At 42.3% G+C, this 24,755-nt stretch overlaps 1 long non-coding RNA gene across 1 annotated transcript in view; it reads right to left on the reverse strand.

Moving 5' to 3' along the window:
• LOC103900820 overlaps positions 1-24,350 on the reverse strand; it is a 71,568-nt gene extending 47,218 nt beyond the window's left edge. Inside the window, exon 1 of the long non-coding RNA XR_657690.2 lies at positions 24,296-24,350. This is a non-coding gene — a long non-coding RNA (uncharacterized LOC103900820). The remainder of the gene's footprint in view (positions 1-24,295) is intronic.
• Positions 24,351-24,755: the final 405 nt, after the last annotated feature.

Here is a 24,755-nt window from a genome sequence, read left to right on the forward strand (position 1 = left end):
CTTTTCATCCACCAGTACCCCCAAGTCCTTCTCGGCAGGGCTGCTCTCAATCCCTTCATCCCCCAGCCTGTATTGATACCGGGGGTTGCCCCGACCCAGGTGCAGGACCTTGCACTTGGTCTTGTTAAACCTCATGAGGTTCACACAGGCCCACTTCTCGAGCTTGTCCAGGTCCCTCTGGATGGCATCCCGTCCCTCTGGCGTGTCGACCGCACCACTCAGCTTGGTGTCATCTGCAAACTTGCTGAGGGTGCACTCGATCCCACTGTCTATGTCATTGATGAAGATATTAAACAGTACCGGTCCCAATACGGACCCCTGCAGGATGCCACTAAAGTACTGCATTTCATTGCTGGATAAGTTGATTCCTTTGCAATAATCCTGAAGAACATCCCTTCAAATCAGGGGCAGCATCACCTTTCTCTTTGGCAATGGTAGTATTAAACACACTCTGCTGTACTTACACTGACTACACATTCTTCAACACAAATGCAAAAATTGATGCATTATCTTCTCTTACTACCACAACCCTAATTCCTGCACGTTCGGATTCATGTCAGTTTAGAGAGCTGTTTCTTTTTGACAGTGACGGTTTAATTCTACACTTGAAGCTTGTTGGCACTTCCATAATTTTGCTATTCGCTTATTATGTGGCTTCAGAGATTACATTCAACAAAACCTATCTGATATGTTTTTACTGACTGCACAGAGCAGCAAGACAATACTTTTTGTCTGAATTTCAAGTGCAAACAAACACTCCAAACTGTCTAGAACTAGACATAACAGTTTGCAGAAAAGATGCGTGCCATCTCGCTTTCCGAGGATGAAGTTTGCACTCAAAATTCTGCAAGTACCAATCAAAACACTCACACGTTACTGTGACAATAGCTTTCCTTTAAGAGTGGGGATATTAAAATTTGTCCGGACATTGTGCCTTAGTAATGAAACCCTGGATCCAGGTCCCAGCGTTGTACTTGAGACTGACAGGATGTCCCAGAAGCTGCCCTGCCACACACCCATCCGCAGTGCAGTGCCAACGGAGGGGGCAATCCGCCTCCGCGGCACGTGACCATGGGGAATGCTTTGCTACTCAAGCAAAATACACATGTAGAGAACGAAACCTCACTGCAGGCTGCAGAAATAAGTAAAACCTGATTTTGAGTTGAGCTTGTTTATTCTCTAAAGCCTGCTGCTCCTGAAAGTGAAGTCCGGGATGGGTACAGAGAGTGCTGCTCCAGCTGGCCTGGACAATCTGCCAGTGCACTCCCCTCTGGAGGGCATGCTGTCACCCTGTCCTGCTGTCACCCTGTTCCCTCACGCCTCCTACTCACAGAGTACCAGCAATGCACATGCAAATATGGGGCATGAAGAAATGTCACTTGAACACTAGCTGAAATCACCGAGCTCCTTCAAACATTCAAATATAAGAAACAAAGCTATTTGGCTGCAGATCACAGTGCTTAGTGAATAGAAAACCTTTTGGGCAAACATCACCTGATCACAAAGTGAAGTCAGTGGTCTGTAAATGATACTTTATGATCCAGGGGGTTCTATGCCTGCAGATAGCATATTTATATTTTAAGTGCTTAAAACTGTGTGCTTACTTGACATAAAAATTAGTATTCCACATCAAAGGAAAACAAATGCTATAATTCTGTAGTCATCTGTCTCACCACAGAGGGGAAAAATTACTTTTACAAAGCAACAGCATATGGCATAGTCCCAGTTCAAAAAAGCATTCAGCAGCTGTCAGTGCAGTTTACTACATGGAGCTGCAGTTCATCACATGCCTATGACCATCACATGCAGGGAGTGCACAAACGTGTATGCAGAGATACAGAATTACATTACCATGCCAAAAACTCAGCTAGCAGCTGGGTATCCCAGGAGTGATATTGTGAACTCAATGCTCTCCCCCATCTCACTGTAGCTCCAGGTCCTGGGCATCCCCAGGGACCAGAGCAGACATTCCCAAGCTTGCAGCATAACAAGCCAGTACGGGGAGTGTTGGTTTAGAGGTACGTATCTGAGATGTTCCTGTGGGTCTCTGATCATTGACCATCAGAGTAAGAGAATCACCAGTGAAATCAATGTCGCAGAACACAGGTGTCTTGCAGGCAAAAAAGAGTGCATACACAGGTATTTTTTACAAACACTGTAAGCTAAGAAAGTGTTCCTACTATTCAGACTTATACTTTATAGCAAAATACCCAATCTTTTAACAGAAAATCCAGTATTATTCTTTTTCCCAAGTTGTGACTCCACAAGAAAGAAAGATTTTGACAGCTGCAGATTTCGCACATGTCAAAGGCACAAGCCCTGCTCTTACAGATGGATTGCACGGAAATACGCCTGTTGTTAAAAGACGGAAAATTAAAGGAGTGTTTAATCATGCAAAAACTCTGACAGGCTTGTTAGCCCAGGGCTAATACCTTGAGTCCATGTCCTGTAATAATTCCTGGACTCATACATTGGCTTACAGCAGGTGACCACAGAGATCTCAGGCAGAGGAAGGGCATTAGCATAGTGGGGCCAACTATCTAGTTTAATAGTAAGAAACATGTTAATATTCTTCCATGCTGCGGAAGACTTACAGTTGCAATGCAAACACACACTCATAACTAGTTTCAATTACTGCATAAATAATCCCTTTTTAGCTCTATCTGAAATTGTATTTTGAAAAATTTCTTTTCATTTTAAGTGCTAAACCACCAGCTATTTTTCATCTTTACAAAATAAATCAGCTCTAGAAATCTTTTTAAGATGAACATTTATTGGCAGCAACTTCCAACTACAAAGATCAGTCACCTAGAGATGATCAAAGAATTTTGTAGAATTTTGTAAAAGCTGCCATTCCCAAATTGGTTGATTGGTTAGATGTTTGAACACTTTTAAAAATGTGGATCCTGGTCTGACTTTAGACATCATGAGCAGGAGTAAATATATCTTTGTCTCCTCCTTGCACATTTGCCCCTTACAACTCCATAGATTAGCTTTTATTCTCAGAGGTTGTTTTGGAAATTTAGTACATAATTGCAAGAACAAGGAAATCCCTATTCAAAAGAAAAAAAAAAAGAAACTGGAAATAAACCTTCCGCACCGCATGGGTTAAGCAAGTACTCATGAACATTAAAAATAACAAAATGGAAATAATTAGGCCTCACTTTTTTTTATCTAAAAAATAAAAATACCACTGCTTCCATTCGCAAAGAGTTATTAAGAAATATTTGTGTGACCCTAAATGATCTGCAGTTACTAATGTAAAGCAGGTAGCCACATATACCATATCATATAATCTCATGCAAGTGCCTGTCTCTTCTTACAAACATAATAAAAATGAATGCACACCTGCAGAATCAGAGCCTTCAGGTTTGGTTCATACTCCTCCGCACAGTACACCAGCAGTGCTTTTAGGCATGGCATTAGCAAAAGAAACCCTATACCCTAAATTTCATGACCTAGAGTCAAATCAGTGACAAGTGTGTAGGCTCCAAGCTGCCAAAGTTTTGATTTCAGATTAGTGTGTGCACACACTTCGAATACAACCCTTGTTTACTGTGGCAGATGTCAGCTGGTAGCTGTGTCACATTTATATTCCAGAGGGGACTTTTCTATCACCTGTTTGGCAGAAGTCCTTGCAGATATCAGGGCGACAGGTTGGTTTGGGGTTTTGCCTTCCCTAAACGCACACGCAGCCAGAGGTAGTGTTTTTCAGGTCAGAGATTTCCCCCAGTAGCCCTTTCTTTCCTTCAGCCCTACCCAGATTTTTTTCAGCACCCCCTGGTGCTTTGAATCAGAAATAAAACCTCCCCGGGATTCTCCCCCCCCCAAGCCATAAATTCCCAAGCAGCCTTTTATGCGGAGGCTTCGATGGCAATTTCTGCCCAGATGGGAAGCCGGGACAGGGCTCAGCAGGCAGCTGCTGGTCCCTGTAGCTGCAGGTCTGCAGGCGTCGGGTTGCAGCCCCTGCCAGTCACATCACGCTTTTCCCTGCTTCCTGCCACTTCAAACGGGGCCATTGCATGTTTGACAAGCAACATCAAACGTGGCAGGTGAGTTTCCCCGAGCCACTCTCTTTGATAACCTCCTCTGAATTCTTTCTGGCTCTGTATCCCCAATGAGCACTCCTTTTCACCAGCGTGCAAGAACAATTTTGCCTTCACCTTTGGAGTCTAAATATTCCTACTACCTTTTTTCCTTTTTTTTTTTTTTTAAGGCCTAGAGGGTCAAGGCCAAAAGGAAATTAAGATAACAGTAACAATTGTTTCTTGGTGCTGCTCAGGGGGTGAGATTTAAGGGTCTGAGTGCTCCCACAAAAACCAGTGCAAGCACTAGCACTGGGAACTTCAGTGGGAACAGCTCCAGGCTCATCACTAATGGGCTGGTCTGTAACCACTTGCTTTCCTCACTTAACATCCTCAGAGGGTCAAGGCCAAAAGGAAATTAAGATAACAGTAACAATTGTTTCTTGGTGCTGCTCAGGGGGTGAGATTTAAGGGTCTGAGTGCTCCCACAAAAACCAGTGCAAGCACTAGCACTGGGAACTTCAGTGGGAACAGCTCCAGGCTCATCACTAATGGGCTGGTCTGTAACCACTTGCTTTCCTCACTTAACATCATTGACTATTAGAGAAAAAAGTTGTGCATGAAGAGACTGGAGGAAGATGCCAGATGATTTCAAAGAAATTACAACAGCATGTGTGCTTAATTCAGGTGCTTTCCTGGAGTTACACAAGCACTCGTAGCAATCTGACCCTCTGCGTCCTGCAGGAAGCCAGAAAGCTTTGCTCAGGAGGCCAAACAGGAATGGCAACATGCCCAGATGGCCGTGTTTATAGAAGCCCTGGAGAGTTGTTGACCTAGTGCACATGACTCCAAAAGCTGCCCTGCTGATCGTCATACCTCCTCCACAGAGGAAACTGTGTGCGGCAGAACAGGCTCGTAAAAATGGAGACAGTGCCTGTGCTCCATACGCAGAACATGACTGTGCAAACGACATTTTCCATGCCTATCTTGTCATTTGCTGGGGGAGCCACGCAGCTAACAAGGCAAGAGGTCTCATTCACTGCCAGAAGGGGAATGCCATGACCCCATCAGGTTTGATCCCGTGACTTGGCACAACTAAAATGGATGAGCAGTGTCACCACTGTACAAGGAATTTTTGAAGTTATTCCTCACCCCACAGCCAGGCTAGTGATAAAAACACAGTCTCACTGAGTGACAGCCACCAAACCATTGCAGCTCCCACCATGCCATGAGCAGGGAAGCAGCCAGGCAGTGCCCGAGCTGGTGCGACAGCGCATAAGGCTGGCACAGAGCATGGCACTCACCGCTGTCCTCCTCCCAGCTTGGCAAAGCTCTGTGTCTGCCTCACTCGTATCCATGTTTCTGGCCAACATGAACTGCTCCCTTCTTGCCAGAGTAAATGGTCTGAGATGAGGTATCACTCGTCATGCAGGTGATACCCAGCGAAATCCTTTCAGAAATACCTGCTGTCACTTTGACAATGGAGTCCAAGCTGATCAGAAGGAAGAAATGCATTTCCATCTTAATCAAAACTATTAAAATCAGGTCCTCATTTAGGTATCTGCACCGACAAGTGGAATCTAGCCCTGATAGTTCATTACAGATATATCTTAGGGGCAGCAAAGACCCCTTAAAGGAAAATCAGGGCAAGGGCTGAAAGTAGCAGGATGTTTCCATGTGACCCCTAGGAGCTGTTATTTTTATCTTTCCTAATGCTTCTTTAAAAGCCTCAGGAGTCTGGGGGTTATCCTTCATTTCAGTGAAAACACTGCATGTGTGCAGCTCATTTTATACAGGGAAAAGGCACTAAACATGCAGGAAATGGCAGGTGAAACATATCTAACTCATTTAAACAAAAGTAATTCATTATCTAATGTAACAGGTATCTTAATGAGAAATCTGTGTGTTTTGAATCATTCCCATGTTTAATCTCAGAAAATCAAATATTTCATAACATGCTAAGGGCAAAAATACACCATGACTTGCTTTATTTTTACAATTAAAGGCAGTAGCATAGTTCCCAAATCAAACACCAGCGTGAACCAGCCATGTGTTGTTCACAAGGTACCACTGAGTCCCCACAGAAGTCAGCAGTGGGGCTAATTTAAGCACAGCAGCACTAGAAGAGAGCATTGTGTCCCCTCAGCCCCGTCACAAGGAGCCTTGGGGGTGGGGAGTGTGGCAGAGCCCCAATGCACCTTGCAAATCCCCAGGCCAGAGGAGAGGACCCCAGTGGCTGCTGGGCAGTCCCTGAGCTTTGCAATGGGGATACGTGCTGGCCACTGCAGACAGAGGTCCCCTCCTGCCACAGATCCCTCCCCAGCAGCAGCCATCCTGGCTGGCAGCTGCACAGCAACAAGGCTGAGTGAGCAAAATTCCCTCTTGCTCATGCTCTGTGGAGATGCCCTAGCACGCTGGATTCAGCGGCAATGCTTCGGACCATGGCACGCAAGGAGGAGAACTGCTTCTCTCAGCTGAAATCAAATCAAGGTAACTGTAGTGGTCGTGGCAACCAGCTGGACATATCTCCCTGCCACCTGTTTCTCTGGAAGTCTCAAATTTGGGAGGTAGTGTAAATGATAAAAAACCTGATTGCCACTTTTCTGGGACGTATTATATGTTATAATTTAGAAGCAAAATGCAACAGTTTAGAGAAATCACAAGTCAATGAACGATAAACTGCATGCATGTTACATGTTGCCTTCTGTCTCCCTACACTTGCTTCACCTCCTAGTAGCAATATACCTTTTATATTCACAGCATCTCAAAAACTGACCTCAGACTCCCATAGCACCTAGCCTCCTGCATCCTTTTGTATTTCCATGCACCAAAGATATCAGTATCTTTCTTCTACCCCAATCATTTAAAGAGGACTCATCATCTGCATTTTTTAATTGCTTGCGAGGAATAAAAGCTAATGTATATAAAATCTATATTTTCTACATGCAACTGAGAACCAACAATATCTACTTATCCACTGCTTTACTATGAGGGAGAAAACTAAGTATTCCTTCACCATTTAGGGACTAAAAATTCCTTAAGCATTATAGAACCACGGGGCCAAGGCTGCTCCCAGTGCCACAGCACCAAGTCAAGTCAGGCCCTGCTGGTGGAAATCCGTGTGATAAGTCAGGCTTAGATCCTGCGGCAGTGAAGCCTGAGCTGCTTTTCTTCTTCCTTTTGCCCCTCCTCCAGTGTGAATTTCTTCCCTTCTTTTCTAATGTGATGATCATTATGGAGCATCCTGCAAACGGCTGAGCCATTCTCATTGTTCCACTGGCATGAGGAAGGTGCAGTCACCCCTCTGTTCGGTAAAGCTGGGATGCCCCTGAAAGTGCGGAGATTTCTTCCTAGGGACAGAAGAGCTGGTAACTCTTTGGAAACATTCTTTACTTTGATACCCACCTATGTCTTAAAAAAAAAAAAATTCCTTTAAGCTGTCATTTTCACATCAATAATGTGTAACATTGTGCTGAGTTAAAAATCCACGGTGATTAGTTAGCTACCTGTTTTTGTCTGACTGTCCCATTTTCTTCTGTCTTAAAAGCAAATACGAAATGCCTCTTCATAACACCAAGACAGTTGTGAGAAGAAGAAAACAGTTATGAAAATGTTAATTTTGCATGTCTGCTAAGAAAATAATTTCCCAGTTTTGTCTCTGTCAACACTGCTCAGCATTTATTTGCACGGTAGCTGATAAAGCAGAAATGCATCCCTTTTCGAACGATGGGGCCCATTGATAGTGGTTGCACCAAAGGAAAATGCTATATATATTCCTGGCTTTTCTAACAGGTGGCTAAGAAGCAATGCCATTAGCATGGTGGAGTATTAGCAGCATTTGAAACTGGAACAAATGGCTTGATTAGCAAAGGGTAGTCACTTCAGATTTCTTTGTGTTCTTCACTGAAATTAGAGATTTTGATCCCTCGGAAAGCCAAGCACACTGCTGGAAATTAAATGGTCATTATAATTCTATACCCAAGCCTTAAACACCGACTTACTCCTGCTGTCAACACACATTGTTTTGCCACAAGATAAGAAGGTGCAGGTATGCCTGAGGATGTGTCATAGGCTGCAGACCTTCTTCCACAAAGCTTGTGCCCCTGCCTTTTCATAAACTTGAAATGAGAAGTTCGTCAGGTTAAATCAGCTGAACCAATCCACTTACCAAGCTATAAAGGGGGTGAAATACTTCATCAGCTATTTGTGTATGAAGGCATGACAGACAACATTGGCTAACTCTAGTAAATTCTGTAATTCAATGCAACTAACAGAGAAAAGTATCCATTTTTCCCTGTTATACTGATAGTGTACTGTTTGTCTCCTTCTTCAAAAGTGTAATGAATCCCCACTCTGCAGTGCTCATCACCCTTCCTCATAAAAACCAATGTACTTTTGTACCAAATCATATTCATATTCATAATCAGCACTGAGTTCTGTAAGGCAGGATGGCCATTTTCTTCAGGAGTCTCTTAATCCTAAATTGATATCAACAATCCCATTTCTAGCCACTAGAAGACAAATCTAAACTAAAGCAGGACTCATTTTCAGCTCTTTCCGTCTGTGTACTCCCTCATGAATGAAGAGAACAGAGATCTGCATGTGACAGAGTGACAGAAAGGTCTGGAGGAAGGTAAAGGTTGCCATAAGCATGCACACCGAATGCAATAAAAGACGCTGCACCAGCACTTCGGCTAGGACATGTAATTGAAGCATTATCTACTGTATTCACTGAGGAACACGAGATCTCTGAGGTGTGGCAGCAAGACTTATTTTGATTGAGATTACCCTGTTGATGTCTATTTAGCAGTTATCATCTTAAATGGATTCCCACTTAATTTTGCATTCTGTAGTTTTCATGTTTTTCCTGTACGCACACACAAATAAGCCACTGTTGCATAGCATCACTGGGACAACATGACTAACGCATTTTCATCCTGGCAATGGGCTCTGTTAAGCTACAGTCTAAAGGCAGGTGGGATTTACTACCTCAGTCAGATACGTCGCGTACTGAGAGGAAAATAGTTGTGAATATCACAGTACATTTATGAAGTTCTCATTCTGTCAGCTTTTGTTTTGTCATAATTAAAAGGTACGAAGAAAAGTGTTGGTGAAGAGTGATGCAGACTGTAGAAGAAAAAGCCACCTAAGATCTCACAGAGAAAGCTTCTGAGCTCTGCTTCAAAGGAAACCATTCATTTGACATTTATTGTCCATGCACAGCACCTGGGTAGTGACTGATCACTGGGCAAGGTATCTTGCAGATTTTTTAATTAAAATCCATTATAAGTTAATAATGTTTTGCCTATCCTTATGAAGTTCCTCAGGATTTTGCGTATTCGTTAACTTACAGCAGAAAACACTGCTGCCAGCTGTTTTCTCACGTCATTCTTCCCAAAACGACTGTGTTGGATTCTGTGACATTCAGATTTGATGCAACTGGTCTGAGGAGAACAAAAGTGATTTTAGAGGTAATTATGGGTTGTAAGGACTTCCATAACTCCATTCCTACTACCAGGATACGGGCACTCTGCAAAGGAGTCTCCTCATTTGGTTGGCCTCAAAAAGATACATCATTTTTTCTACTGCTAAGAAACACACATTGCAAATTTCCATTATCATAGATGAAAAAAAAGAGAAGAAAGAATAGCTAGATTTCAAAGGTCAAAATTTTCTCAACTGTGGAGGTGAAGTGGTGCATTCATTTGTATTTGAAAGTATTTTATTGTTATGAAATATTTTATTGTAAGTATTTTACTGAAAGTATTTTGTTGGTTTTGAAACTATTTTATTGTTGCAAACGGTTTTTAAGTGTCAAAATTAACTTCACCTGTTGCAACTCCACATTCATTATGTACTTGCCTTAACAGGGCCTGTGAGCATGCGCATGTGCAGCGAGTTTGCACTTGTGCATAAAAAAATACAGTACAGACATTGTCTAAGTTCAAGCACATATACAGTAAATTGTTCATTTCTCATGGCTCTGTGTACACAAGGACATGTGAACTCACTTTCAAACTCCAGAAAGCACCTTACACACTCTGGGTGGGATACTGTTGCAGAAACATAGTTCACCTAATATTTTTTTAGATTTTGGGGTGTATCTGAGACATCTGAATAGAGCTGACAGATGGTGCAAGATCTCTGTGCCCTTCTGGAGAAGCAACCGGGGGGGGCCCCAGGCAAGGCTCATTAGCACCTCTCAGATAGCACAGGATGCCTGCATGGAGGGAATGAAATCACAAACCCCGTGTCCACCAGTCAAAATCCAGCTCACTTGCAGCTGGGCTTCTCCTTTTTGATCTCTGATGCTCCAGGAGCACTGAGCCAGAGCTGAAGGACAGAGTACTGGCACTCCACATCGTGGCCCATGGGCTTTTAAAGTAGACATTCCTGAACTGGAGAGCTTTCTGATCACACTGTATTTACACTGTGTTTACAGGGTAGTTAGTCCTGGAAGACTAAATTATGTAAACAAGCTTTTTTAATGAACTCTCTCTCTCTTCCAGAGCAGAATATCTAGATAAGCCCTTAATTTTAATTTTGCCTGTTACACAACTCTGAGTAAAACTCAAATCCATTAAATTTGTTCAGTTACAAACATTTCCTATTAAACTTTGAAGATGAACAAGTTTAAACCCCTGAGAGTGACCAAAGAAGCAGGGAACGTGCTCCCTCCGAAGCCTCCAGACTGCCTGCTAGCAAGATAATACATCCCTCCTCTCTGTACAGTAACAGGCCAGCCAAGACCATAAGATGTCATCTATTGCATGCAGGTATCAAGGAATACAAGGAAAGAGGACACTTTATGCAAGCATAGCAAAGCCCCAAGACATAAATGCTTGAATAGGTTAGGAAAGCTGATAGAGTTTAAGAGCCACCGTTTTTCTTCTCCAAGTAAGTCTGTATGGTATGGCACGGAAGAATATTTAGCACTCTTAAAAACAGAAAGAGAGTCTGTGAACCATATGTCATATTGTAGAGATGGCTGAATGTCTTCCATTGAAAATTTTAACTGCCAACAAATTATTGAGGGTTTCCGGAGAAACCCTTTTACTACTGTTATTATTTTAGCATTAAAGACTGGATTCCCTAAAGCTGGACCAGAATACCGCTGTACTACAGACACAAAAATAGACCTCTGTTCATTAAGGAGTGCAACAAAACACACATGTTCAGATCCAGCCTGTTGGGGAGCAGACATATGCAAGAGCAAAGCCATGGTCCTGCCTGATGCACCCTGAATTCTCAGCAGCCTTTAACAGAGGATATGGAGCAAGCAACAGCAGGTACTGAGGTTTCCATTTCATTGTTGCAGGCAGCTAGCCTGCTATGATTCCCATAAACACCTTCATAGGGATGAACCTTGCCACCATAAATAATCAGTAATACCATGTACAGTGAGCTTACTGAAACATCCTCTGACCCAGAGGAACTATACACTGAATTAAGACCACTTTACTTGCATAAACGTGTTAAGAGTCAGCCTTAGGGAGAGTTAAAGTAGGGAATCCAACTTTACAAAACTTAGGGCAAAATTACAATGGCTCAATGCTGAAGTCCTGTCTACTATGATACCAGTTTCTGACTTTCTCCTCAGCAGGGGTTTTGATGAAATTAGGATGGTTATGGCACATAACATCAAGAGCAGATGCAGCAGGTACCTTGTAGGGCCAAACAAAACGTACGTTCAGGGTTCAGCCCCACCATGCAACATCGAATGTGCTCCATGACGCAAGGAGAAGGTGACTCTCAACCATTGCTGCTTCTTGGAGCACTCTGGCTCCAAGAAAAGTTACCTCCGTTTTGCCCTTGGGTTTCTGAACAGGCATTGCTAGCTTTGCCCAGGCTGGGCACACCAAGCTCCTTAGAGCATAAATGAGTCAGATTCAGTTAGTCATTTCACTCATTAGTTAACAGGGCTGGAAAGGTTTTCAGTGAGTCTGTGAGGTAACAGGACAAGAGTGTGGTGTTCAGCACGGCATGGCACACTAGTCCATGAACTGCAAAACACATTTTATCTTACTGTCACGTCTCACGTGTGTGCACGTGCAGGAGGGCACAGGAGAAAGGAAAACAGACAGATAGCCATTAGGTAGGTTTACAATAACAAAATAAACCCATCTTCGTATTCCCCTTCTCAAATTTTTAGCTATCAAATTTCCTACCATCAGGTTCTGACTGCTGCGGCATGGCACTAGTCCATGAACTGCAAAACACATTTTATCTTACTGTCACGTCTCACGTGTGTGCACGTGCAGGAGGGCACAGGAGAAAGGAAAACAGACAGATAGCCATTAGGTAGGTTTACAATAACAAAATAAACCCATCTTCGTATTCCCCTTCTCAAATTTTTAGCTATCAAATTTCCTACCATCAGGTTCTGACTGCTGTGCCAACTGCAATTTCATGCAAATCTTGCATCAGTGTTCAGCAGGGTATTCTGTGTGTGCACGTGCAGGAGGGCACAGGAGAAAGGAAAACAGACAGATAGCCATTAGGTAGGTTTACAATAACAAAATAAACCCATCTTCGTATTCCCCTTCTCAAATTTTTAGCTATCAAATTTCCTACCATCAGGTTCTGACTGCTGTGCCAACTGCAATTTCATGCAAATCTTGCATCAGTGTTCAGCAGGGTATTCTTTTTTGGTGTACTCTGCTGTGGTTACTCACTGCATCTGAAATTCAGTTCTTTCTCTTCTGCCTCCTGCAGGGAGGTGTTACAGAAAGCCATCTTTTATGCACACAGCTCTCATTAGAAATCTGATGAAACACTAGCAGAGAAAATGTTGCTCTCTGATTGAGTCATTTACATTTATTCACATGTTTTATTAAAACAAATAAGTAATAAAAGCCATGGCATTGTTATAGGAGCTGGAAAAAAGATGACTAACATTGCTGTTTAGATTCAGAACCTCTTTGTGTGAGGGCACAATGGATTCAACTGTGCTAAATTATCAAGAGTTGGCAAAGGTACATGAAAATTTCACTTCCCTGCACTGCCAGGACCTCACTACTTATTTGATGAGGAACTCACCCAGAGAGAGGCAACCAGTATTTCCAGTGCTACCTTTGCTCAAATTCACAGACAAAAGATTGAGGGATTTGAACGGGTCATATCTAGCTGATATACATACCTGACCACATCTACTCTGGAGCCATACTGGCTTTCTAGCGCAGATGAGAGGGCAGTAACACTGCTTCAGTGTAACCCTACCTATAGCTGAAACTACAGCCTGCGGCTCTCTGCCAACAAATAGGATCTAATATCCTTTACTGGAAGTCCTTTTCGGTTAGAAGGATAGAACCCAGACTATCCTTTCCTATGCCTCAATCACATTTGATCAGGAATGTACCTTTAAGAAACACGTATCTTTTTTAATAGTACTTGTTTCACCAAAACTTTTGCTCAGAAACAGAAAATAGGTACAGCTCAGCTAGCTGCTTTGAATGTACTTTAACATCATCACAAAGCAGCAATGAGCAGAGACCTGGCAAGAGCACGTCTCTAAATTGCTTTTTATTTTCTTAAGTCTCAAAGAGCTTTTTAATCATATGAAGCTTCGCAATTAATGAAAATCAAACGCAAAAGAATACATAAAGGACACGTTACATAAAATAACTCTTTTTTTTTCCCCAGCATCATTTTAATCTCTCTCACGGTGATGTTGCGTGTACACTATCTGGTTTCTATGGTGCTTTCCAGAGGCAGAAGCCATACAGGACAGGAACATATTAATTGGCCAGTAAGATGTTTCTTGTTATAATTTTCTGAACACTGAACTCGCGTGTGCCAAAGCACAGCAGCTCAGTAAAAACAGCATCTATACTAGCATGTGTAATGCCTCCCACACTCAACGTGACAAGTGAAAGATAGCACTTCCCACGGAAGTTTGAAATTATTTATTATGTCAGAACACAAACACATATAATGATAGCCCAGTCTCCCCCTGGTCTCATGCCAGCTATGTGAAGTCCTTAGTCTCCAGACAGGGAGAGAAGCAGTGTCTCAGGCCACGCCACAAGCCCAGGGACGCGCCTGACAAACCGAACAGCGCTGCTGGGGACACGCTGGCCCTGTGCTGCAGAGCGGGGAGACACTTGCAGGCACTTTCAGGCTGCTGGAATCACCATAAACAGCAGCACCCATACACAGCCTGGCCTCTCCTGCCAGCCACATCTTGTGGAGACAGTTTTGTTGCAGCTGCACCAGTGTAAATACGGAACCATTCTACCGAATGCTGCGTATAGTGTCACTCACCCTCTTCATTTTTTACATTAATATTACCTGGGTGGATAGGGGAGATTTGGCAGTAGGAGCGAGTTGTGCTGAATAATTTTGTGCACTTAACTGCACTGATACATTACACCAGGCTAAGGTGATTTTGCTACTATTCCCATAGGAAGGGTAGAAAAGTCAGGATATTTGTATTTTAGCCACTCCAGTTTGCAGCACAGCATGTTAGTTTAAGCTGTTGATCTAGCGGGCTTGTGTGGCTGCATTACCCTTGAAACTTGGAACAGCCGCACACCCTACCTGGCGCCACTGCAGAGGAGGTGATGAACACTACTGGAAGGATGTGGCGAGCAGGTAGGAGCAGTGGTGCTTTAAATGATCATAGCCAGACCTACTCAGGCTTCTCTGCCTTAGAGACTGCAGAGACACCTGAAAACTAGTCCACTGCATTTAAACACCTAATCTGAGGCCGTCTGGTTTGAAAACTTGCACCTAAAATAAAAATCTTATTTAAGTAGGTTTGATTAATTTAACATCAAGCACAGAAGGAGTGAACTGAACAGAGCCGCACAGAAGAAAGTATGTTTGCAAATGTCTTTCACAACTGTTAAACTACAGTCAGTCAGAGGCAGGCAAGATCAATCTGTGATGTAAATAGACTAAATGTCCTATGATCTCATTAGTGAGAGTCAAGAAATATATGGCATAAAATACATTGCATAACATTTTCCCAATTAAGCAGCTGAGCTGCTTATCAGGATGTCAGTTAAGGTGATCTTTCCGTCTTCTCCATACATGTGCTCACATATTCGTCTGACTCCACGCTGGAAACTACACTTGAAATCCCAGATGAAATAAATAGATAAGTCATAGTGGAAAGGCTGAATGTAAAGTAAATTCCAGCTATACCACAAACTTTCAATAATTTGGTGAAAATTGTTTTAGAGGACTGATGATTTTTTGCCTTTCTTTTCATGGCTTTTTGCCATCCTCCTTTCTTCAGGTTTGCACCTTTTGCACTGGTACAAACAACTCTCTCTGCCAAGCAATTCCCATAATTATGTCACTACTAAATCATTCTGCCCATGAACTCCTGAGGCTGCTGTTTAGTGACTCACTGTAATATCATGCCTCAAAGTAATTTAACTTCCTCGTATCAAACCTGCTAAGAATTTTTGGAAAGGTGAATCAGAAGACATCCTCTCCATTAAACAAGCTTCACAATATTTATTTCCCTCATAGGAAGAGTTTTATTGTCATTCTAATGGGTGACATGAATGTAAAGTGAGTATCAAAGATCAGTGTCAGTCATTTGTACGGCAGCAAGTAGCAACCACTGAAATAGAATCCAAAAACCTACTTCTTGACTGTTTGTTGTCATTATTTTTAAAGACCTGTGCAACAATCTTGCAGTGCCACTGAAGAGCCTTTGTGACACACAACACTGCAAAGACTGTCCTTAGCCCTGCAGGCTGCCACTAGATCTTCATGGGTATTAGATACCCAACTTCGCATGATTTCAGTGGAAGCTGTGAACTTCAAGAGGACTTAGATTTTTAAAGGTCTTTAAAGATCTGAGCCTCCTGAACTGAGCGAGAGAGAGATCTGGAGTAGAGGAAAGTAAATATTGCATTTATTTTTTCAAATAAAGAAGTCATGCACGCACACTAAAGGTGAGATGTTCAAAAGTGGTCGGCACTGATTTAAACATTCAACAAAGTGATGTCAGAAGTACCATTTTGTTTCAATAGCCCTCGAATTACATTAGCACAGGGAATTTTTTAAAAGTCAGTTACATTCTTGTGAAATAGTATGTAGCAGAAATATGAACTGAACCTAGAGCTCAGAGGAGTGGAAGGATCAGTAGACTGGTAAAGACCTTTTACCAAGGCTTGTCATCGCTTTTTCCTTTTGGTTGTTTTCAATCTCTCCCTAAAGTTTTGCTTTTTCATTTCTCAATTTAAAGTGTACTAACTTCAGTAGTGAAAGGAAAATATCATTAAATGGTTTACGCAACAATTACAAGGTTGCTTGGCACGCTCAAAATTTCCTGAGACTCTGGAAAGGGAAGTTTTCTATCAGTTTTTCGTTTTGTTCCTATCAGGTAGTTTTGCTTGTTCAACCAATGTATTCTGCTTTTATTTAAAACAAATCTTCATAGTGTTGAACGACTTCACAAAACTGTACATTTTTAACTGGAATGTTCTCTGTAAGGGATACACTGTGCAGATCTTTGCATGAAAAAGTCCCAAACGTGAATCACAAGTGATCAGTGTACACTCCTCTTGCAAAGCATGAGAGGTGCTGTCGGTCATCACAGTGTGCTGAACAGAGAACACGTAGTTATTAACATCTGTCTTGTTTAACCTTCTGTTAATCTCTGCAGTTCTCCTTGTGCTGGAGAATGGTAAAGCCCATTAGCCATATCCCACTACAAATACCTTGGAGTTTAATCAAGTTGGAGACCATTTTTTATATAAATAAAGCCTCTGTAGGAAAATTTATGAGTGCTATTCAGCTTCTTCATGTCCCGCGTTACTGACAGAAAACCAGAGTGTACCCATTGTGGTTGTTGCATGTCACCTATAAGCAATAGCTTATCCAATGAGAAAATCATTGCAATATTAATATTTGTGGCTCTGCAGGGATAGTTTGTTTCATTATGTAATTTACTTCAAATGCAGCACCTGTTTTAAACATGGCTAGAATTTTGTAAATATCTTTGCCACTGTTATATAATTGTGTGTGATTTAATTTCTATGCACGAGCACAGACAACCAACAGTGGAGATTATGCTTTCAATTCCATCAACACCTTTGTTGCATTATAGTAGCCTACAGGCTTCTTTCAGCTCTTTCATGACTCAGCTTAAAATTCTTACTGTTATTCACCCTCCCGCTTTTCCATATCATCACTAATATTATGGCAGAAAACAAAATAAAATTGTGTCCTCCCTTAGACTTTTGGACCTGATTTTCCTCCAGTCAGATAAAACCTGGAATCTCTTAAAATCTATCCATAAAAGATATCTAGGAGTTAAACACTCCAGAATCCAAAAACCTCACAAAAGAATCAGTGTGTACTTTCACCACAGATAGATTCATCTCGGTTTGAAACTCTAACATAATAATGAATTGGTCATCAAAATAGTGCGAGGATCAGCAATATCACCAAAAAGTACCAGAACTGTGTTTTGATAATGCACCCATGACAAGATTGGGAAGGTAAGAGAGTGGGTACAAAATTAACCTCACCTTGGGAATGAAAGGTCCTGAAGAAAGGTGAGGCACTCACTGAAGACTGGGGTACTGGGTCAGCTGTTGGCACTTTCACCATAGCTAAGCTGGCCCCTTGCTGACCAGCTACGTTCCCACCTCATCCCATAGCCCAGCTCTGACCTTTTTGTGGGTGAATCGCACTTGCTCTGTACAACACACCTGACCACATAAGAACAACCTTGCCTTTGAATCGCACTCGCTCTGTACAACAACACACCTGACCACATAAGAACAACCTTGCCTTTGAGAATTACTTACACCTTCCCTCCCCACAAGGTCTGACACAGTTGCTATGCCAGAGCAGCAAAGGATGGGTCACCACCCTGCTTCATGCCAGGCTCATGCTGAGCCACGTCTCTACTGTCATTGAGAGCCACACTGGGCAGATCACTCAAGCCTGAAGGCTGAACAGTATGGACTGACTTGAGTCAACACTGCTCTTGGCTCGGACCTTCTAGGGCACTTCTGCTTACCCAGGTCTCCTTGGGATCCTCTGCAGTGCCTTTAATCTCAAGAACACTTTTTCTGTAGCTCTCTGTTCAAAATGTTCAAAATAACAAGCAATTACATCACAGTCCAGCAGAGCATTTTTTACAGCATGATGCTAGGACTTGCCATGATGAGTCCATACTCTCTGTCTGGAGGGATCCTACAGCAAACTATCCCACCAGCAAAGATTAAGAGCAGAACCAGAAACCTTGAATCAAACAAAGAGCAAGTCAAACTGACATTGCAGACATGAGGGATGAGCCAAGTAGATTCCTTGGCACAAAACCACAAGTTTAGCTACCAAAGTCCCCACAGGAAAGCACTGTGGTTGGTACCACATGGGCATGAGCTAGTCTGCACTATTAAACCCAAGGGACACGGGGAACTTTCTAATGCAGAGAACAAACCTAGTACTCACATAGCCAGACTCTCTTCCTTTGGCTTCACGTCTCACTTAATTGTCCCCTCAGAGCTTCATAAAATATTTTGTTATTAACTAATGTAAAACTACACAACATTCCTATGTATGCATGGTCCTATACAGAAGTCTAAAATTACTCTACCTGACTGCTGAAGAAATGGTGTTATATGCACTGACATCAGGAAACTGTAGAAATAGTGTCTCTTCATTTCAAACTTGGATACATCGGTCGGTGATCCACGGGTGAAGGGACAGCTGCACCAGTCATCCTAAGATTACACAGAGATTCAAGGAGCTTTTTTAAGAGGCATGAGCGTCCACTGTTCATCTTTAAGGCACCCAACATTCAAAAGTTTTATTGAGAAGCTTAGTGGAAGTTCATAACATCTGTCCTTTAGACATCTAATTTAGATACCTATGTCAGCAGTTAAAACTCCCCAGAGATGCGATGGAGAAGAGCTGCCTGCTAACCTAACATAGTAGAAGTAGCAGTACTAAGTCAGATCAGAATTTTATGTAGCAGAATATGCTCTCCCCACTTGTGGTCATTATTTTATTAAGGATGGTCATGAGTGCCACTGAACACAGACATCCCAGATGCTAGCACAGACCCTCATGGAGCTCCATTGCTGTTCCTGCTCCAACATGAAAGCTGACCATTCCCCTCCCCGCCGTTTCTACCTTTCAGCTTATTATTTATCTGTGCCTTCCCTTGTACACCTAGACTGTTTATCTAGTGTACTTAAAAGCCTTTGCTGAAGGAACCTTGCCAAAAGCCTTTCAGAAATCCAGGTAGTCCATATCAAATGGTCTCTCATAGCTAACATGTTTTGGCAAACCACTTCAAAGAACAAATAGGTTAGTGAGGTAGGACTTCCCTTTACACTGGCTACTATTAACACTTTCCAAACACATCCTATTTATCTGTGTGTTCACTATTTCCATTTTTTCTTACCATTTCTACCAGTTTTCCTACTATGGACATTATTCTTACGTGCCTGTAGCTCCCCAGGACCTCAGCTGGAATGCATTTTAAAGTCTAGTGTCACATTTACCAGCTATCAAAGCATGTAAAGCAAGGGGTTACACACCAATGTTAATCATTCAGACATTTCACCCCTGAATTCTTCTAAAACTCTCAAATTAATACCATCTGCTTCTAGCGCTGTGTTACTGTTCATTTACCACTCTGTAATTTTTTAAGCCAGTTCAATTTTGGGCCAATCTTCTGATGAGCCCCTCACAAAGAAAAGCTCCAAGATGGGAATCTCCCTGGCTCCTTCTACCATGAAAAGACTTTATTTACTTGTTCTGCAACAGCTTTATCTTACCTAAGTGATCCTTTGATACCTGTATCATCTATTGGCCCTACAGACTCTCTGGCAGGCTTCCTGTTCTTGATGCATTTGAAGGAAGATTTATTACTTCTGTTAGCTGTTCCTCAAACTCTCTTTTGGACAGTTAGGTTATATTTATACATTTAATCTGCCAGGGTTTATGATCCTTTTCATTTTCTTCATTTGGATAGCACTTCAGCCTTTTGAAGGATTACCTTTAACATGGGGTAAGTTTTCTCTCCCTGCTCTACAAAACTTGGCTTCCTTTTGCTCTCAGTCCTTTCTTAGCAGGTGGTAACCTTGGCTCTCTGCATTCAATATGGGTCTGCAGGAAGCCTCCAAGCAGCCTGAAAAAAATTAAATTTAAAAAGCTCGAGTGCTTTGGAAGCCCCACTAACATATGGTTTTAACCTAACTTCTAACTTCCAATGCCTGAAGTTTGACAGCATCAACTTTCCCTTAAAGCATAAGGAAGAAGAACCAACTAAATCCTTTAAGAGAAAGGCTATAACAAACTGTGACGGGATTTACAATTGAAAGACTTGGATGATTTTAACCACATATTTACTAATACTGTATTACTTAATGAATGAATAAGTATTACAGTGGTAGAATGCACCTGTAAGAATAAACACTTGAGGATCAGCTCTCAGAAATGCTAGGCACACTTTGTGAATTAGGTTCACTCAACTTTTACTGTCTTCTTCTGAAGGCACAAAGCAGACAGGGTCCCTTTTTCGTCTGCTACAGATGTTCTTTGATGTGGACAAGCCAAGGATACAGCAACTTAAATGCACTTCTTGAAAGACTAACATTTGACTCCCTGCGATTAAAGGTAGTGAGTTAGCCCCTGGAATGAAGTATTACAATATGGTAGCTAGGATTGCATTATGCTTCAAACTTTCAACAGCAGATTCATTCAAGAACAGAGCCAGTCGTAATCTTTGAATTTCTTGTCTTTGAAGATGCTGATCAATGGAACTTTTTTCCTAACAAACAGCTTTGAGATTTTATTAATACAGGTCATTGAAAAGTTTACTATCCTACTAACTACAGAGAAGGGAAATTCCTGCTAGCTGTACATCTGCAAATATACAGCACCCCCGAGGCAGCTCCCAAAAGACCAGGCCTCCTTTTATTTTTTCAGAGCAAAGTACCTTTTTATTCCAGTGATCTATGAAACCAAGAAATCCTACTTTCTTGTCCTTGAACACTGAATTAAGAAGGACAAGTCAAATTTCATGACCATGGCAGAATGCCAGCTAACATCTCAGGGTCCTACAGACTATGAAGCAAAGGGCTGCAATAAGAATCTTGCCAGAAAATACTTTTTCAGCTAATTTGTAAAAAGGACAAGTGTTTCATCTCTTTGACAGTCTTCTAATACTTGAAAGAGCAGTGTACACTTCTTAACGCAGCTGCTTTCTTTTATAGGCATCTCTTATATTTGCCTGGAGGCATGTTAATCTGACACAGCAGCAAGCTGCTGATGGGCATCTGCCATCACTAAGCACAGCTAATATGATCCTGGAGCAAGGTGCCAATACTCCAGCTCTTCTAAATGGCACTTGGGGGGGGGGGGGGGGGGGGGGGGGGGGAATGCCAGCTAACATCTCAGGGTCCTACAGACTATGAAGCAAAGGGCTGCAATAAGAATCTTGCCAGAAAATACTTTTTCAGCTAATTTGTAAAAAGGACAAGTGTTTCATCTCTTTGACAGTCTTCTAATACTTGAAAGAGCAGTGTACACTTCTTAACGCAGCTGCTTTCTTTTATAGGCATCTCTTATATTTGCCTGGAGGCATGTTAATCTGACACAGCAGCAAGCTGCTGATGGGCATCTGCCATCACATCACTAAGCTAATATGATCCTGGAGCAAGGTGCCAATACTCCAGCTCTTCTAAATGGCACTTGGGGGGGGGGGGGGGGGTGGCAGGGCACAAGGAGAAGTGCCCTATTTTAGTATAGTTCAGCAGAAAAAAACTACATGACCGAGCCGAGTGTTTGCAAAAACAGGGAATTCACTGCTTGGAGTCATCCAGGCTCTGCAGATGTCACCCATGCTTAACGCAGCATGTACTATTGATTTTGTTTGACCCCCGCAACATCTTCCACTGTTTCAGTTAAAGTTGGCAGGGCACAAGGAGAAGTGCCCTATTTTAGTATAGTTCAGCAGAAAAAAACTACATGACCGAGCCGAGTGTTTGCAAAAACAGGGAATTCACTGCTTGGAGTCATCCAGGCTCTGCAGATGTCACCCATGCTTAACGCAGCATGTACTATTGATTTTGTTTGACCCCCGCAACATCTTCCACTGTTTCAGTTAAAGTTACTGGCTCACAATCCTGCAAACGACTGTGGCATAAGGACATCTGCAACGTGACCAGAGCAACCCTCATCTTTTAACAGACAAAAGTCACGTAGGAGAAAACAGGACTTGCCACAGTGCTGGGCAAGTGGTGGATGTCCACACACCTGATGTGCTCCAGCTGTGCTCTGGACGGCACTTTCTAGCTAAGGAAGGAGCAGACTAAATAAAACTGCAGAGGAGGGTAGGATAGGAAGACCAGCCAAGCAGGACAGGACACTTGCACAGATCAGCGAGCGCAGAAATCCCCTAACCTCACTTCCCCTACTCCTTCATATGGGAGGCGCCGAAGCGGTGTCACCCTGAAACCCGGTCCCCTTCTGAGTGCTTGGCGGGGGCAGAGGTCCTGGGAAAACCAAGGACTGTCTAAACGACTTTTCTACATTATCATGCCCTGAAGACCGTAGCCCACTCTCAGAGCAGGTCACTTTAATTTGCCTCAGGGATAAGGCTCCAGCAAAAGTATCTGAGGACTCACAAGAGCTGAGGGGTAACTGGCCCCTTGCTGCTCTCACACTCCTCAGCCTTGTACCTCCTGAGAGGGTGAAATACCAGGGACACAGGTTATAGGGATGACTCTTCTGCCTGGGACCATCGTTTCACAAATGAAACCGATTCACTCCCTTAAAAAAAAGAAAAAAATCTCTGAGTTACAGGAAGCCAACCACTTCGCAGGAACAGGGAATGTACAAATCCATGTAAACCATACAGCGTAAAAGAAAGAACATAAGAAATCCTGACCAGTCTGCGAACACTTATTTTTAAGAAATCATGTTTGCAAGGAAGAACTTGGCTCCTTCTAACAGCACACAGCAATTGACAGTTTGGGAGTGGGTATGCAGTCCTAGCTCGATCAAAGTTTGTGTGCTTTTGCCAGGACTTTTCCTTTCAAAAGAAACTATATAAATAATTTTATGTGCTAAGAAGCATACCTTAAGTGTTAATGAAAGTCGGGTAAATCTGCAAGGTGCACAGAAATGCAAGTGCACGTAAACAGACACTGAGCAGCACAGTAAACAAATCAACACGGCACCACAGCAGCTTCTGTGGAGCTTTGGAAGGTTTCATGTACTTGCTCCAGCTTTCTTCCCAAAATACACACATTTTTTGTACGTCGATTAACTAAACAAATCCCAGCTCACTTGACCCCTATGCCCAAATGAACTTTCTCAGACTACAATTTTAAGGTCAGTTTAACATCACGACAACACTTTCCAGAGCCTAAGAAGTTTCATTTTATTTATTTTAAGGAAATTAGGGGAAAATGAAACAGTATTTTCAACTGGTAGCATAGCCTGGAATTTCCACATTTAAGACAATCTGCCAATGATGCACCTGAGTTAACTTCCTCTTGCCTTTGATGTTCTTTATTTCTCACACAAGCCTCTGCTTAGTTATAAGAAAGCTAGTTAGAAAAGATTCTGGAGTCTCTTTTATCGTAGACCAGAAAAAGAAAGTTAAAAGCAGAACACTATGTTTTCTAAACCTCCTGCAAGCTCATGAAAAAGCCTCAGACTTAAAAGAAAAAACTTACGGAGGTGCTTAACCAAAACAGGCTGAGTATCTATTGAAAAACCACAAGAAAAATTCCCCTCTTATGTGGGAAGATTATTCAGAAGGGCTAAATATTAGTGGAGTTTTGTGGGTTTTATTACAAATATCAAAGAGGAGCTTGCCACATAAAAAAAATAATAAATGAAGATGACTCATTGAGAAGCAAAAGTTTGCAGGATGTTATTCATTTGTGAAGCTTGATCACATTTTGAATTTTTTAACTAGTATTTTACTATGCATGCAAACATTTCACAGTGAAAACAATAGCACAATAGCTTCATATCAGAAGTATTTTTTACATTGAAGATCTTCCAAAGTATGTATTAATTTGCCCAAAAAGTAGCCCCCACACACACTTTATTCAAAACCTTAAATTGCAGCGGGTAAGTTCATCCACAAATGATTTGCCCCATCAAAAATGTTTTTGCTTGACCCACTTGGAAAGGCTGCATTTTAAAACAGAAGCAGTATTCCCAGAAATATGCAACTGACCCTTGCAGTCAGAACTGTTGCGTGTTTTCTCGGATCCTGGATAAGCACAGCAAATCGCAAAGTGCAGCCAGCATGCTAAGCACTGTTTTACCTGTTCGGGCATGTAACAGAATCAATAGGTAGAGAGAGGAGAATGCAGCGTTTTGTTTTTGTTTCGTCCTGCAATATTGTTTAACACAAGCACATCTGAGATAAAGGTTACCCTGTACAGAGGGCGTGACAGTGATTTATTCTATCAGCAACCTGTGCGGACACCACTAAGTTTTCGTGCTGTCTGCTGCACCCCGCTCCCCTAAAAATAACGCCATTTTTTCCAGATTAAAAGTGCAGCCTTCTGTAAATTTTGAATCAGTCCCGCAACAAAAGAAATTAGCTACATATTTCCCACTGGTGCTAACACCAACGCAGCTCTTCTGACATCACTGACCAAGACATGAGCCATTGTTCAGGTAGGCACTCAGCTTTTTGCAGTGCCACATCCATTAGATCTGCTGCTTGCATCCTCCAAGCTCTAGCTTTCCAGCTGGTTCTCTTTTGTCTCATATAAGCAG

This window comes from Aptenodytes forsteri, unplaced genomic scaffold, assembly GCF_000699145.1.
Source record: "Aptenodytes forsteri isolate BGI_AS27 unplaced genomic scaffold, ASM69914v1 Scaffold220, whole genome shotgun sequence".
Taxonomy (NCBI): domain Eukaryota; kingdom Metazoa; phylum Chordata; class Aves; order Sphenisciformes; family Spheniscidae; genus Aptenodytes; species Aptenodytes forsteri.